The sequence below is a fragment of the Mirounga angustirostris genome, unplaced genomic scaffold (genome assembly GCF_029215605.1).
Source record: "Mirounga angustirostris isolate CCGP_5_RB_7025 unplaced genomic scaffold, mMirAng1.0.hap1 SCAF_5, whole genome shotgun sequence".
NCBI classification, from domain to species: Eukaryota; Metazoa; Chordata; class Mammalia; order Carnivora; family Phocidae; genus Mirounga; species Mirounga angustirostris.
In genome coordinates this window covers 102,132,793-102,146,806 of record NW_026991713.1, presented here as the reverse complement: position 1 = coordinate 102,146,806, position 14,014 = coordinate 102,132,793, and the positions used below count along the sequence as shown (strand labels likewise).

The 14,014-nt window shown below is 39.8% G+C and overlaps 1 protein-coding gene and 1 pseudogene across 2 annotated transcripts in view; one reads left to right on the top strand and one right to left on the bottom strand.

The window, feature by feature from the left end:
- The window catches only part of ADIPOR2 (adiponectin receptor 2), a 97,522-nt gene extending 83,591 nt beyond the window's left edge, over positions 1-13,931 (bottom strand). The window contains exon 1 of one of the 2 annotated variants that reach the window (XM_045874115.3): positions 13,790-13,931. The gene's annotated coding sequence lies outside the window, so the exon portion shown is untranslated. Of the gene's footprint in view, positions 1-6,253; positions 6,404-13,789 lie in introns of those variants that run through there. The other variant, XM_054507259.2, reaches the window with a different exon arrangement.
- On the top strand, positions 7,854-10,218 carry LOC123840280 (protein SDA1 homolog; annotated as a pseudogene).
- Positions 13,932-14,014: the final 83 nt, after the last annotated feature.

Here is a 14,014-nt window from a genome sequence, read left to right as displayed (position 1 = left end):
GAGGAGAACAGCTAACATGCACTGAGTACTTACTATATGCAAAGAACATTTCCCATGAATTCCCTCTTTAATCTTTACAATAATCCTGGGAGACAGGTAAAATTATTTCCTACATTTTGGAAATGACAAAACATCCAGGGAAGTTATAAATAACTTGCCTGAGCTAACTATATTTGTAAGTGGCAAACTAATCTACCTAATCAACCTACTCTGCCTAACACCCAAGTCAATGCTCTTATCCACAACCCTGTTTCTGTGAACTATAAGCTGTACTCAAATAAATGCACAATACTACTTAAATGCCAAATACAGGAGTTTCAACAGTGATAAGATTGTACTTTACAACAATGTTGAAAATATGAAACAGTCAAAAAATGGGGAAGAACAGAGAGCCTTGCTACATATTGGAGGCAATAAAGCAATTGATTAAAATTGGAATTCTTCGGGCGCCTGGGTGGCTCAGTTGGTTAAGCGACTGCCTTCGGCTCAGGTCGTGATCCTGGAGTCCCGGGATCGAGTCCCGCATCGGGCTCCCTGCTCAGCAGGGAGTCTGCTTCTCCCTCTGACCCTCCTCCCTCTCATGCTCTCTGTCTCTCATTCTCTCGGTCTCAAATAAATAAATAAATAAAATCTTAAAAAAAAAAAAAAATTGGAATTCTTCCCCAAACACTCAGAACATTTCTGAGTAGAAAAATGTCAATAAAACAAAACTGGTAACTGAAAAAAAAAAAACTGATAAAACCGGCAAAGTTCCCAACATATGTTACTGATACAGCCCTTAAGAAAATGATACAGTTGATAACTGAGAAGAAGCAACACCTCAATTTTTAAGACTGGCATTTTCAAGCCTTCATGTTCATAGCATCTTAACTGCTATAAACACAAAAAAAACATGTCAAATCAATTTGGTTTTAAAAAATTATTTTGGATATACAAACACAGGCAACATTTGTATAATTTACACTACCTTTTCTTTCCCCTAGCACGCAGGTATGGAACCTGTTCTAACTGCCACATCGCACTGACCAACTTTCCTAAGGAAAAAACAGACAAGCATCATCACATGAAGCAGAGTTGTAGGAAAAGGCAGTAGAGCTGACCACACAACTGGTCTCGTTATGCCTAATGCAAATCTTCCTATAAAGATTTCCAAAGTGATAAACAGATGCCAAACTGTTATGTGCTGAGCTGCTACGTTAGGCCTTTCCACTAGCTATCAAGTCCACTTTGGTCATTTAAAAATCCTTCAGTAATGTTTGTAAAAATTCACAGAACTGGACATCTAAAAAAGGGTGAATTTTACTGAGTGTAAACTATACTCAATAAATTTGACTTTGTAAAAAGCTGATAAATACCATAAACATGACAAAAAAAAAATTTTTAGTCCTCAGTAAAAATCATCTGAATTTATTTTATCAAATCCCCGAAATATAAAGTCAAGTTCTAAGGATTTAAAGAACAAAGAGTTGGAGGGAAGACACTGGACTTATATGTATCATATATACTGTATTTTTATAAAAGATTTATTTCTTTGAGGTGGGAGGGGGAAGAGAACACAAGCAGGAGCAGGGGCAGAGAGAAAAGGAGAAGCAGACCCCCCTGCTGAGCAGGGAGCCCGATGTGGGGCTCCATCCCAGGACCCCAAGATCATGATCTGAGCCAAAGGCAGATGCTTAACCGACTGAGCCACCCAGGCACCCTATACTGTATTATAATATAAAGTTAAGCTAGAGAAAAGCTTTTTAAGAAAATCATAAAATACACTTAAAGTACTATACCGTAAAAAATCCGTGTATAAGTAGACCTGCACAGTTCAAACCCGTGTTGTTCAAGGGTCAACTGTATTCTGAAGTTTCAAGTATCAAGATGTCAAATGAGGGGTACGTGGGTGGCTCAGCTGGTTAAGTATCTGCCTTCAGCTCAGGTCATGATACCAGGGATCAAGCCCCACGTCGGGTTCCCTGCTCAGGAGGGAGCCTGCTTCTCCCTCTCCTCCCTGCTCATGCTCTCTCTCTCAAATAAATAAATAAAATCTTAAAAAAAAAAAATATCAATCAAACACCTGCTTATCTAGTTTCCAAAGTCCAAAGTTCCAAGATGTTAACCAGCAATGCAAAAAACCAGCAGTCTGTTTCCTCACCAAAGTGTAGCCTCAAACTACCTGCAACCCAGCTTCTATTACAAAAGTGGTTGAGAGAAATGACATTTGGGTGAGATCTACAAAATGTGCTCTTTATCTACTCCTCTAAGATATATTTCTGAATCAAACAATCACCCAATCACATTACTCTTGAGCAGAAGTCACGAACTTGAACATGTGAAGCAGCCTGAGGAAAGACAAAAAGGCTGTTACTGTGTTGAACCAAAAACTGCTTAAAAGATTAACAATTCAAATTTTAAAACATACACTGTTAAACAGTGCTGTCGTAACTGGCTATGCATATAAAAAATTAAATTAGATCCCTGCCTCATCATCATACACAAAAGAAAATTTTTCTTCCGGGCAGAATCAAGACCTAAATGTAAAAAAAAAAAAAAACTTTTTTTTTTTCTTCTTAAAGATTTTACTTACTTACACAAGAGAGAATCTGAGGCAGACCCTGCACTGAGCAAAGAGCCCAACGTGGGGCTCTATCCCACAACCTCAAGATCATGACCTGAGCCGAAACCAAGAGTCAGATGCTCAACCAAATGAGCCACCCAGGTGCCCCTTCAAAAACTTTTTGAAAAAAATATGGAAGACTCTTAATGACCTTGGGGTATGGAGTAGATTTCTTAAGACACAAAAGACACAAATGAGTAAGGAAAATTGTGATAGATTTAATAATCACTTCTATTCAACAAAACCATATAAAAAGTTAACTGGGGCGCCTGGGTGGCTCAGTCGTTGGGCATCTGCCTTCGGCTCAGGTCATGATTCCAGGTCCTGGGATCAAGCCCCGCATCGGGCTCCCTGCTCCGCGGGAAGTCTGCTTCTCCCTCTCCCACTCCCCCTGCTTGTGTTCCCTCTCTCGCTGTGTCTCTCTCTCTGTCGGGTAGATAAAATCTTTAAAAAAAATAAAAAAATAAAAAGTTAACTGATAAATCACATACACTAGAAGAAAATATTTGCAATTCACTTAACAGACATAACCAAACATGTAATAAACTCCTAAAATCAATTTAAAAAGACAAAGCAAGGGTGCCTAGGTGGCTCAGTTGGTTAGGCATCTGACTGGATTTGGGCTCAGGTCATGATCTCACGGTTATGAGATCGGACCCATGTGGGGCTCTGCGCTTGGTGTGGAGCCTGCTTGGGATTCTCTCTCTCTCTCCCCCTTCCCCCGCCCCCAGACTCCCACACCCTCACCCCTGCCCTGCTGGCAGCACAAACATGCACTCTCTCTACCTCTCTCTCTAAAAAAAAAAAAAAAGATAAAGCAATAGGCATGGGTGGAGGGGGGGCTGTAGCAGATAGTCAATTCAAGAAATGGAAACCTAAACAGTCACTCAACATTTCAAAAAAAATGCTCAATTCTGGGCACCTGGGTGGCTCAGTTGGTTAAGCGACTGCCTTTAGCTCAGGTCATGATCCCGGGTTCCTGGGATTGAATCCCACATCAGGCTCCCCCTGCTCTGCGGGGAGCCTGCTCCTCCCTCTGCCTGCCACTTCCCCCTGCTTGTGCACACACTCGCTCTCTCTCTCTCCATCAAATAAATAAATAAAATCTTAAAAAAAAGAAAAAATGCTCAATTTCATAATTACTCAAGAAAAATCTTAATTAAGGGGTGCCTGGGTGGCTCAGTTGGTTAAACGACTGCCTTCGGCTCAGGTCATGATCCTGGAGTCCCAGGATCGAGTCCCGCATCGGGCTCCCTGCTCAGCAGGGAGTCTGCTTCTCCCTCTGACCCTCCCCCCTCTCATGTGTGCGCGCACTCTCTCTCTCATTCTCTCTCTCTCAAATAAATAAATAAAATCTTTAAAAAAAAAGAAAAATCTTAATTAAAAATTAAGATGATGTGATATCATCTTAAACCCCATCTGATTTGTAAACGTGTAAAAAATCTGACAATGCCATGGATCACAGGATTTGGAAACAGCAGATTCTCATACTCTCGTGCTAAAACAAAGTGACACAATTTTGGAGGGTAATTTGGCAATATCAGACAGTTAAAAGTTCCCATAATATCTATAACCTCCAACCCATTAACTTCACCTCTGGGTAATTTTCACTACAGAATTTCATTTCACACTTGGTAATCATAGGGGGCCTGGCTGACTCAGAACAGCATGTGACTCCAGATTCTTGGAGTCGTGAGTTCAAGCCCCATGTTGGGTACAGAAATTACTTAAAAATAAATAAACTTACAAAAAACAAACTTAGTAGCCACATAGGTGGCTCACAAAACATTTTATCCATACTGCCTACAATACAAACTGATACTTTCTATCCTATTTTAATTCCTAAACTGATTTCACAACCCATTCATTAATGGTTTCCAACATGCAGTTTAAAAAACCTGCCACAGATCTTAAATATGTGCACAAGGATTCCTAATCAGGAATGTTCAATGTAGCATTGTTTTTTAAAAGTGAAAAAACTGCAAACAACCTAAATACCCACCAACATGATGATAAATTAAAAACACCTGTATTCATTTAATAGAATAATGTAACTGTACCCCAGATAAAAGTGATGAGTATGATTAGGTTGAACCATATGAAACTGTCATTTTTGTAGGTCAAAAATGGTAATGTATCAGGAATTTCATATGAATAAAAAATACGTGTTTCAAAAAAAACAAGTTACAGAATAGGTAGAACACTGTTTACATCAAGTTTGAAAATATGCAAAACAATATTATGATTTGCTTATGAATGTATTTCTATTACATAAATCAGGCATTAGCAATGATCAACACCAAATTCACGATAATCTTCAGTTCTGGAAACAAAGTGAAATGCAATCCAAAGGGGCGCCTGGGTGGCTCAGTTGTTAAGCATCTGCCTTCGGCTCAGGTCATGTTCCCAGGGTCCTGGGATCGAGCCCCGCATCGGGCTCCTTGCTCTGCGGGGAGCCTGCTTTTCCCTCTCCCACTCCCCCTGCTTGTGTTCCCTCTCTCGCTGTGTCTCTCTCTGTCAGATAAATAAATAAAATCTTAAAAAAAAAAAAAAAAGAAATGAAATCCAAGAAGGTGCCTCAAGTGTATGTGCAATTTTTTCTTAAAAAAAAATGGAAAGTATGAGAAAATGTTAAGATTTGATAAAGCTGTATGGTGGATATGTGAATGTTAATTATATTGGTCTCTGTAGTCTCCTGAATGTTGAAATATTTTAAGGAAAAAAATCTATTACCCAAATAAAACACACATCCCCAGCCTAACCTCAAACCAAACCCCATGCAAAATTTCTTTCACTGGCTTGAAATGTTAATGCTTAGTCCTCTCCCTTTAACTAAGGCCTCTAGCAAAAACAAACAAAACAAAACAAAACCAAAACAGCTTTTATGTACTTCCCAACTTAAACAGTTCTTTAAAATCTGTCAAGAAAAGATTTACCCCTGGAAAATTGGGTCTTGTTCCTCCTCCCAGTTTAGTGCTCTGTATTTTACCATATTTCCATCTTTACCTTTGCTGCCAAGAAAACTCAAATCCAACTTTTATTCTTAGTCATTGAATTATGCTTCTTTCTTTTCCTTTCCTCCTTATATTTTATTACACTTCTGGATGACACAGGATATAAATAAATTGCAAGCAAATAAGAAGTAACCTGCGTGTTCCACCATGCTAAAGAGTTTTCACCACACCACTTTCTTCCATGACCAAAGGAATGAGTATAGATACAATTATACAAAATATGCTCAATGAAGTCAGATTTCAGAGCATACAAGATTAAAGTGAATATGCTGCCAGAGAAAAATAATTAGCTAATATACTAACAAAGAAATGCAAACAAAAGGCCTAGATGGCCAAAATTTAATAAGTTTGTTTCTTTAAAACCGTATGCTTTAGGGCACCTGGGTGGCTCAGTTGGTTGAGCGACTGCCTTCGGCTCAGGTCATGATCCTGGAGTCCCGGGATCGAGTCCCACATCAGGCTCCCTGCTCAGCAGGGAGTCTGCTTCTCCCTCTGACCCTCCCCCCTCTCATGTGCTCTCTCTCTCATTCTCTCTCTCAAATAAATAAATAAAATATTTAAAAAAAAAAAAACCATATGCTTTAAAATAAATAAATAAAAATAAAATAAAATAAAACCATATGCTTTATAGGGGCACCTGGGTGGCTCAGTTGTTAAATGTCTGCCTCGGCTCGCGTTGTGATCCCAGGGTCCTGGGATCGAGCCCCGCATCAGGCTCCCCGCTCAGCAGGAGGCCTGCTTCTCCCTCTCCCACTCGCCCTGCTTGTGTTCCTCTCTCGCTGTGTCTCTGTCAAATAAATAAATAAAATCTTTAAAAAAAAAAAAAAAAAGACCATATGCTTTATATGCTTTGTTTTCTAGTACAAGGATACTGCAGAAAATACATAAATCCAATACGAATATGTAATACTGGGGCGTCTGGGTGGCTCAGTTGGTTAAGCATCTGCCTTCAGCTCAGGTCACAATCTCAGGGTTCTAGCCCCGCGTCGGACTCCCTGCTCAGTGGGGAGTCTGTTTCCCCTCTCCCTCTGCCCCGCCATGCTTGCATGCTTGCTCTGTCTCTAAAATAAACAAAATTTTTAAAATAGAAAGATAAAATTTGTTTTAAAAAAAAAGAATATGGAGCACCTGGGTGGCTCAGATGGTTAAGCGTCTGCCTTCGGCTCAGGTCGTGATCCCAGAGTCCTGGGATTGAGCCCCACATCGGGCTCGTGGCTCAGTGGGAAGTCTGCTTCTCCCTCTCTCTCTGCCTCTTCCCCTGCTCATGCTCTCTCTCTATATATATATCTCTGTGTCTCAAATGAATAAAATCTTTAAAAAAAATTTTAAAAAGAATGTGTAATACTATAAATCAGCTATTAAAAAAATTCTATTTTTCTGCGCTTTTCCATTAAAAACTTCAAATGTCCTTTCCGACAGGTATTTTCCCTATGCCTGAAGATATTCTGGCAGTTTCCAGAATTTAGCTTCATTTTTCCTTCTCTCTGGACACTTACGTCTAATTAAGCCAGGCTATAAAATCATTTAGCCAGCATACATCCCCTCTAACACATGGTATACTGCAATACAGAAAAATCAAAACCATGGGTTACATGAGACAAATCCCCTATTTAATCCATTCCTTAACTTCCAAAACTGAATACCAAATGTTACATGTTAAATAGGTTAATTATTCCTAGTAAACAGGTCCTAGGATATTCCTTATTTACCTCATTTTAGAATTAAAGGATGAAACAGACAACATATCCCAAGATGACAATTTTATGCTGCAATTTTTCAAGTTTATATTTCACCAAGACTTTAAAAAGGTTATTTTTAACAAAATTAAAGCACTTCACTCAGCACAAGAGCACAATCCAATTTAGGTTTTAAAAAGACCATTTACTCCTCACTTGCTATATGCCAGGACTGCTGTTCGATATAAAGAAAACTACACTCTCCTTACTCTCAAGAAATATAGTCTACTGGGACATCCCTCAGACTCTTTTAACAGGGGTGGCAAAATCATACTGCTTTCAAGGGCTGGGTAGGGAATCTAAATAGGTGAACAGATCTTTAAAAAGTACTAGAAGAACAACTACAGAATGTAAGCTCCATCTAAAATAATTCTAAATCAACTTCAAAAGAATGCCATCACAACAAAACACATCTCCCAGTGAGAGAGACATAATACACTGCAAGGAACATTTAACTGATAATCAGATAAACAAAGATTTTTTTAAAAAGTTGGAAATGGCATGGAGAAACTAGACCTTACCTACATTTGTGGTGAGCGTTTACATTGCTGTGACCTTTCTGGATGGCATTCTGGTAACACATATCAAAATGAAACCCATGCTGCATTGTATGTTAACTAACTAAAACTTAAATAAAAATGTAAAAAAAATAAAAATAAAAACCATGTACTTCCTTCAACCCAGTAACCAGACTTAGAAAGTTATCCTACAGAGTCATTAGCATCAACAATTGTACATACAATGTTTATGTACATAATACAATAAATTTAAACAATCTAAATATCCAGTAACAGAAACACTATTAAATTATGACTCACCCATTTAATAAAATACTAAAGAACTACTTAAAAGAACAGAGTAGATGCAGACATACTGATGTGGGAAGCTATTGTGAATATTAATTTTTAAAGCACACTACTATGAGCCAAGATGGCGCCACCTGCCGAGCTCCAAGGCTATTTCTAGTCACACCCAGAAGCATGATTCCAAGCCACAGCTGAGAAGGGTTGGCTGGTATTGGGTGTAGGGTGTAGGTTTTCTGAGAGCTGCTTATCGCCAGCCAATCTGCACCCATCATGTCCAGCAGAAACAAACACTAGCTGCCCAGCAACCTGCAGCAGTTACAGAATTAATAAAGTGGACCCTCTGCCTATGCTGAGAGTTTCTACAGCATTAGAATATTCACTACAGGGTGCCTGGGTGGCTCAGTTGGTTAAGCGACTGCCTTCGGCTCAGGTCATGATCCTGGAGTCCCGGGATCGAGTCCCACGTCGGGCTCCCTGCTCAGCAGGGAGTCTGCTTCTCTCTCTGACCCTCCCCCCTCTCATGCTCTCTCTCTATCTCATTCTCTCTCTCAAATAAATAAATAAAAAATCTTAAAAAAAAAAAAAAAAAAGAATATTCACTACAAATCCAAGTGGAGATTTTCAAATTGCAACCAAATAAACCTAGCAAAGAACTGGCAAAGCTGGTGATGTTTACGGCACTGATTGGTCACTGCTACCCAAAACAGCTAGACAACTTTCCTCAAGGGCTGAAAGAGCTGCTCTCCTACAATTACCCTGTCTTGAATGTAGATCTTCCAATAACATTTTGCAAAGCTTTGATCTCTGGGAGAAGAATCTCATCAATCCATCAAGTTTGCTATTGCTCTTCTTTGAACTTCTACATTGCCATACAAGCAATACACTCATTTTGTGACTGATTAGAATAAAAGTGCAAAATACAAAAATAAAATAAAGTATTACAGAATTTTATGTGCATGTTAAGAGACAGCAATGCAACTGCAGCCAAGATATCTTTGAAAGTGATGACTGAACTCTTCAAAAGAAACATCTGAAATGATGCCAATGACTGTCAATGTTACCGCAATTCACGCTTCTCTGAGGTCACCAAAGTATTAGTTGCTGCCCTGACCTTCTCCCTAGGACAAGATGAAGAAGAGAAACAGGACAGCAACTAAGAATGTTAGTGCAGTATGCCACAGGGAAAACAGGCTCCAAACACAATGAAAGTGCTTAAAAACAAAAGAAAAAAAAAAAACAAGGTGTTTAACTTCTCAGTTATCCATCTGATTCATGATTCTCCAAGATTTTGCAGAAAAACTAATACTGCAGCTGAACAGCTCTAAAGAGATGTCTGAAGTGAATATGATGCTCTAGAAACTTATCTCTAGACTGGTGGGAATTTATGAGCTTTTTCTAACTTCTATCCCTTTGTGCAAAGGTTTCTACAGCAGCACCAAAGAGAATTAGTAAGATCCTTCTGTTTGGTGCACAAACACACAAACATCTCATCACCTGGTATAGTCCCAGAGATCATTCAGTCACTCATGATTGTGGCCACCCATTTCGTTATGGACAAGAACTCTGGGGAAATCATGACAGTAGGAATCAATGAAAAAGATTCTATGAAAGAGGTAACAGTTTAATGACTTAACTTCCTCAAGGCCTGGCCCAGTATAAAACACACATTAAGAAAGTGACAATGTCTGCCAGAACTCTGACTCAGTTCTTCTGAACACTAAATCCCTCAGATTAAGGAATTCCAGGGTTAAGACTAGATAAAATCAAGAGTACAAAAATATGGAAAATTAGATGCTGAAGTTTACATTCTAGGAATGGAAGTGCTAGAAATTGAGAAAGAGGAAGAGAATGCTAAGAACAAAAAAGATGGGTGGGGAAGTATCTGTCTCAATGAGGAGGATGTTAATGGTAGTAACTAGGTTGATGTGCATCACTCTTCCAATAAAGAACAGCAAGAAAATCTCCAAGAGCCTAAACAGCTTCAAGGAGCCAGAATGTCCAGTCAAAAAATAAGCAGTCCTTCCAAGAAAAGCAACTGGCCCTACAATATAAACTTATGAAAAAGAAGATTCAAATAACTTCCTAGCAACTTTTCCATTCCAAGACTGTTAAATTTGTGTTATTAATCTGAAAATTAGTGAATTAACAATATTTTTTTTCCATTAAAAAGTCCAGAAACGGGGGCGCCTGGGTGGCTTAGTCCTTAGGCATCTGCCTTGGGCTCAGGTCATGATCCCAGGGTCCTGGGATCTAGCCCCGCATCAGGCTCCCTGCTCCCTGCTCAGCAGGAAGCCTGATTCTCCCTCGCTCACTCCCCCCTGCTTGGGTTCCCTCTCTTGCTGTGTCTGTCAAATAAATAAATAAAATCTTAAAAAAAAAAAAAAAAAAGTCCAGAGACACTGTATTTTAAAAACCACCCAATAAAAAAAAAATAATAAAAAAAAAAATAAAAAATAAAAAATAAAAAATAAAAACCACCCAAAAAAGCACACCACAGAACAATGATTGGTTGGATCCCTTTTTAAAAAACAACTCTGCGGGGTGCCTGGGTGGCTCAGGTCATGATCCCAGGGTCCTGGGATTGAGTCCCGCATCGGGCTCCCCACTCAGCAGGAAGTACTTCTCCCTCTCCCACTCCCCCTGCTTGTGTTCCCTCTCTCGCTGTGCCTCTCTGTCAAATATAAAAAAAAAAAAAAAAAACTTTGCAACATAAAAAGAAGCCCTATTATAAAATATAGATTTTAATTAATGACTATGTAACAACATTGGTACATCAACCGTAACAAATATACCACATTAATGCATGCTATTAATAACAGAAAATAGAGTAGGTGATATAGCAACTTTCTATACTATCCACACAAATTTCTGTAAACCTAAAACTGCTCTAAAAAATCAAGTCTATTAATTTTTTTAAAACCTGCAAGTATAGACAGATTTGTGAATAAACATTTGTATAAGCAGACAAAGAGCTGAAAATCTCTACATCAAACTGCAGTGGATTTCTACAGAGAGTGAAACTGGAAAGAAGGGCAAAAGGACGAATTTTTACATCATATACCTCTGGACTGTCTCAACTTTCCTACACTGAGCAGTGCTCTAATGAGAGGCTCTGTGACATATTGGGAGCCTGGGTCCTGAAGCCAGACTGCATGGATTCAAACCCCAACTGCACCATTAACGAGTTGATGAACTTGCGCAATTAATTTCTCTGTGCCTCAGTTTCTTCATCTTTAAATATGGATACTAGTATTAATTTCTCTGTGCCTCAGTTTCTTCATCTTTAAATATGGATACTAGTATTAAATAACTTAATACATGTAAAGTATTGAAACACTACCTAGCACACAGTAAGTGCTCAATAAATGGTGTTCACCACTACCATCAAGCATCTATTATTCCTGATTTTTTTTTTTTAATCTTAACTGGTAAAGACAAATCAGGAAAACCTGGCTCATCAAGCTCCTTTCTAGTAGCCAAATAACAATAATCTGAGGTTTTTTTAAAGCAGATTACAAACAGGCGTGCCCAGCTGGCTCAGTCCTTGCAACCCGTGATCTCAGGGTCATGAGTTTGAGACCCACATTCAGTGTAGAAATTACCTTAAAAAAATAAAATTAAAAAAAAAAAAGATTACAAACCACCACTTAACAGTATGAGCCCATTTATACAAAAGCAATCGCTAACAGATTCTGTAATAATCACACAAACAAAACCCTCGGAGTGGTGTGATTCTGACAATTTTAACTTTCTTCTTTAGACTTTTCTGACTCATTTTAACTTTCTACATTACATATGCATGATTGTTAATAAAATAAAGTAGGAGTCAGCAAGCTTTTTCTATTACGGGCCAGACAGTAAATATTTTAGGCTTTGTAGGCCATATGAGTCTCTGGCCCCACTACTCAATTCTACCTTGCACTGCAAAAGCAACCACAAACAACATCAAAATGAATACAAATGGCTATATCTCAATAAAAACTTAACTTACAAAAGCAGACAGCTAGCAAAACTTGCCCCACAAATTATAAAGTTTGCGGCCCCTGAGATAAAGAATAAAACTATTTTCATTTTGGAACACAAGATGTGATTTATACTAAAGACAGTGCATCGGCTAAATTGATACTACTGGTGGAAAAAGATTTGTTTATTTATTTGTACTAGTCTAGGGATAGAAAAACACAAACTCTTTTAGGCTCTGGTAATCTTCTCATCCGTAGTGTTCGGATAAGAGAAAATTTGCTACTAAGTAGCCTGTAAAGTATAGATATGAACATATACTGGTGGATATGCAGTTACAAATAGAAGCTAAAAGAAATGTCTTTCATATTTATACCAATCTGAATTTTTTTCAAAGTTCATAATAACTCACCACCAAGCAGCTGCCACCACAAGTGGAAGTCCCAACTAGTGATGAAATTATTTTAGTTACAAATAGTCAGCAAATGAAAATCTTCATTTCTATGAAATGAAAAAACTAGGAATGAAAAAATCTATCAAATTCTAACAGACTGAGAGTGAGAGGGTGGTAAAAGGAAACAATGGGTGGCCTTTGTTAAGAGAACACTTCAAACTTCAGAAATGACAGTTTAAGATCTCCCCTCCAAAATTAAAGCTTGGGTTGAAGGAAATTGTTTTTAACACTTCACTGAGAAGTTTTGTGATCAAACGATTTTAAATGTTATAAAGGATTTCTTCAAGTTTTAAACGGTTTCGGGGGGGGGGGAACTGGTTTTGGAAGAGATCTAATGGGATTAACAGTAGGCTGAGAAATCCACAATCTAAAAATAAAATATTAAAAGGCCATCCTACTAAAAAAAAAAAAAAAAAAGCCAAGAACCTGCACTGAAGTCACCATAGCTAGTAAAATTCTGGTCGGACATCTGAATCTTTCTACCAAAAGTCACAGTTGGGCCGTCTCATGAAGTTGTCAAATTCCAGAGACAAACGTATTTATATTTACTGTCAAAAGCCAGAGGGAGAAAAGAAGTTACCTATTAGTTTCCAATCCGACCTCTCTCATAGACCCCTAGAATTGACTTAAACCCTGTTACCATCAGTTTTAAAAGAAGCAAACAGTGACAGACTTGGAAAACAAGGGCCCAAGGTTCTATCGCAAGTAGGTTGCCTGGAGCGCCACCGAAGAAAAGATAAGAAAGGAAAATCTTCCTACCCAGGGACTATAAAAGTACTACCAAGCAGAACCCATTCGAAGCCTGCCACCAAAGAAATTCCTAGAACTAATAAAAGAGACGGAAATGAAAAAAGGGAGGGCAAAGTCTCTCGGTGAGCAGTAAGGAAGGGCAACTGCACGCGAAGGAAGAAGAGCTGAGAGAGGGCTCCGGACTCCGTGCCGGGAGGGGCGAGGCGGGTGAGGGGCGCCAGGCGCTACAAACAGCGGTTGAAAGGAGAGCGGATCCAGGCCCCTCACGGTCGGCCCCTGGGGCCACTGCACTGCGCGCTGTGCCCCGCGGCGACTCAGGTAAGGAGGCCAAGTTGAAGGCTGGGACGATCGCGCGCTCCCCGGCCCGCGCCGGGGACACTCTCCGCCTCAGACCCCTCACCTCCTCCTCGACCCCGGGCTCTCTCCCTTCGCCCGCGAAACGGCGCTAACATTCCAGAGACCCTCACCCAGAGCTTGTCGCCGCCTCGCCGCAAGTCTCGGACTCCTCGGGAACCACGGCGGGGGGGGGGGGAGGGAGGAAAGGGGAGCGGAGGAGGGAGGGGACCCGGAGGAGCTGCGCCGCTGCCGCCGCCGCGATACCGCGTCTGAGATCCTGCTCGAGCCGCCGCGACAGCCGCCGCCACGTCTTCCCGCCCCCACGACTGCGCGTCGCCGTGACGCGCATCGCACGA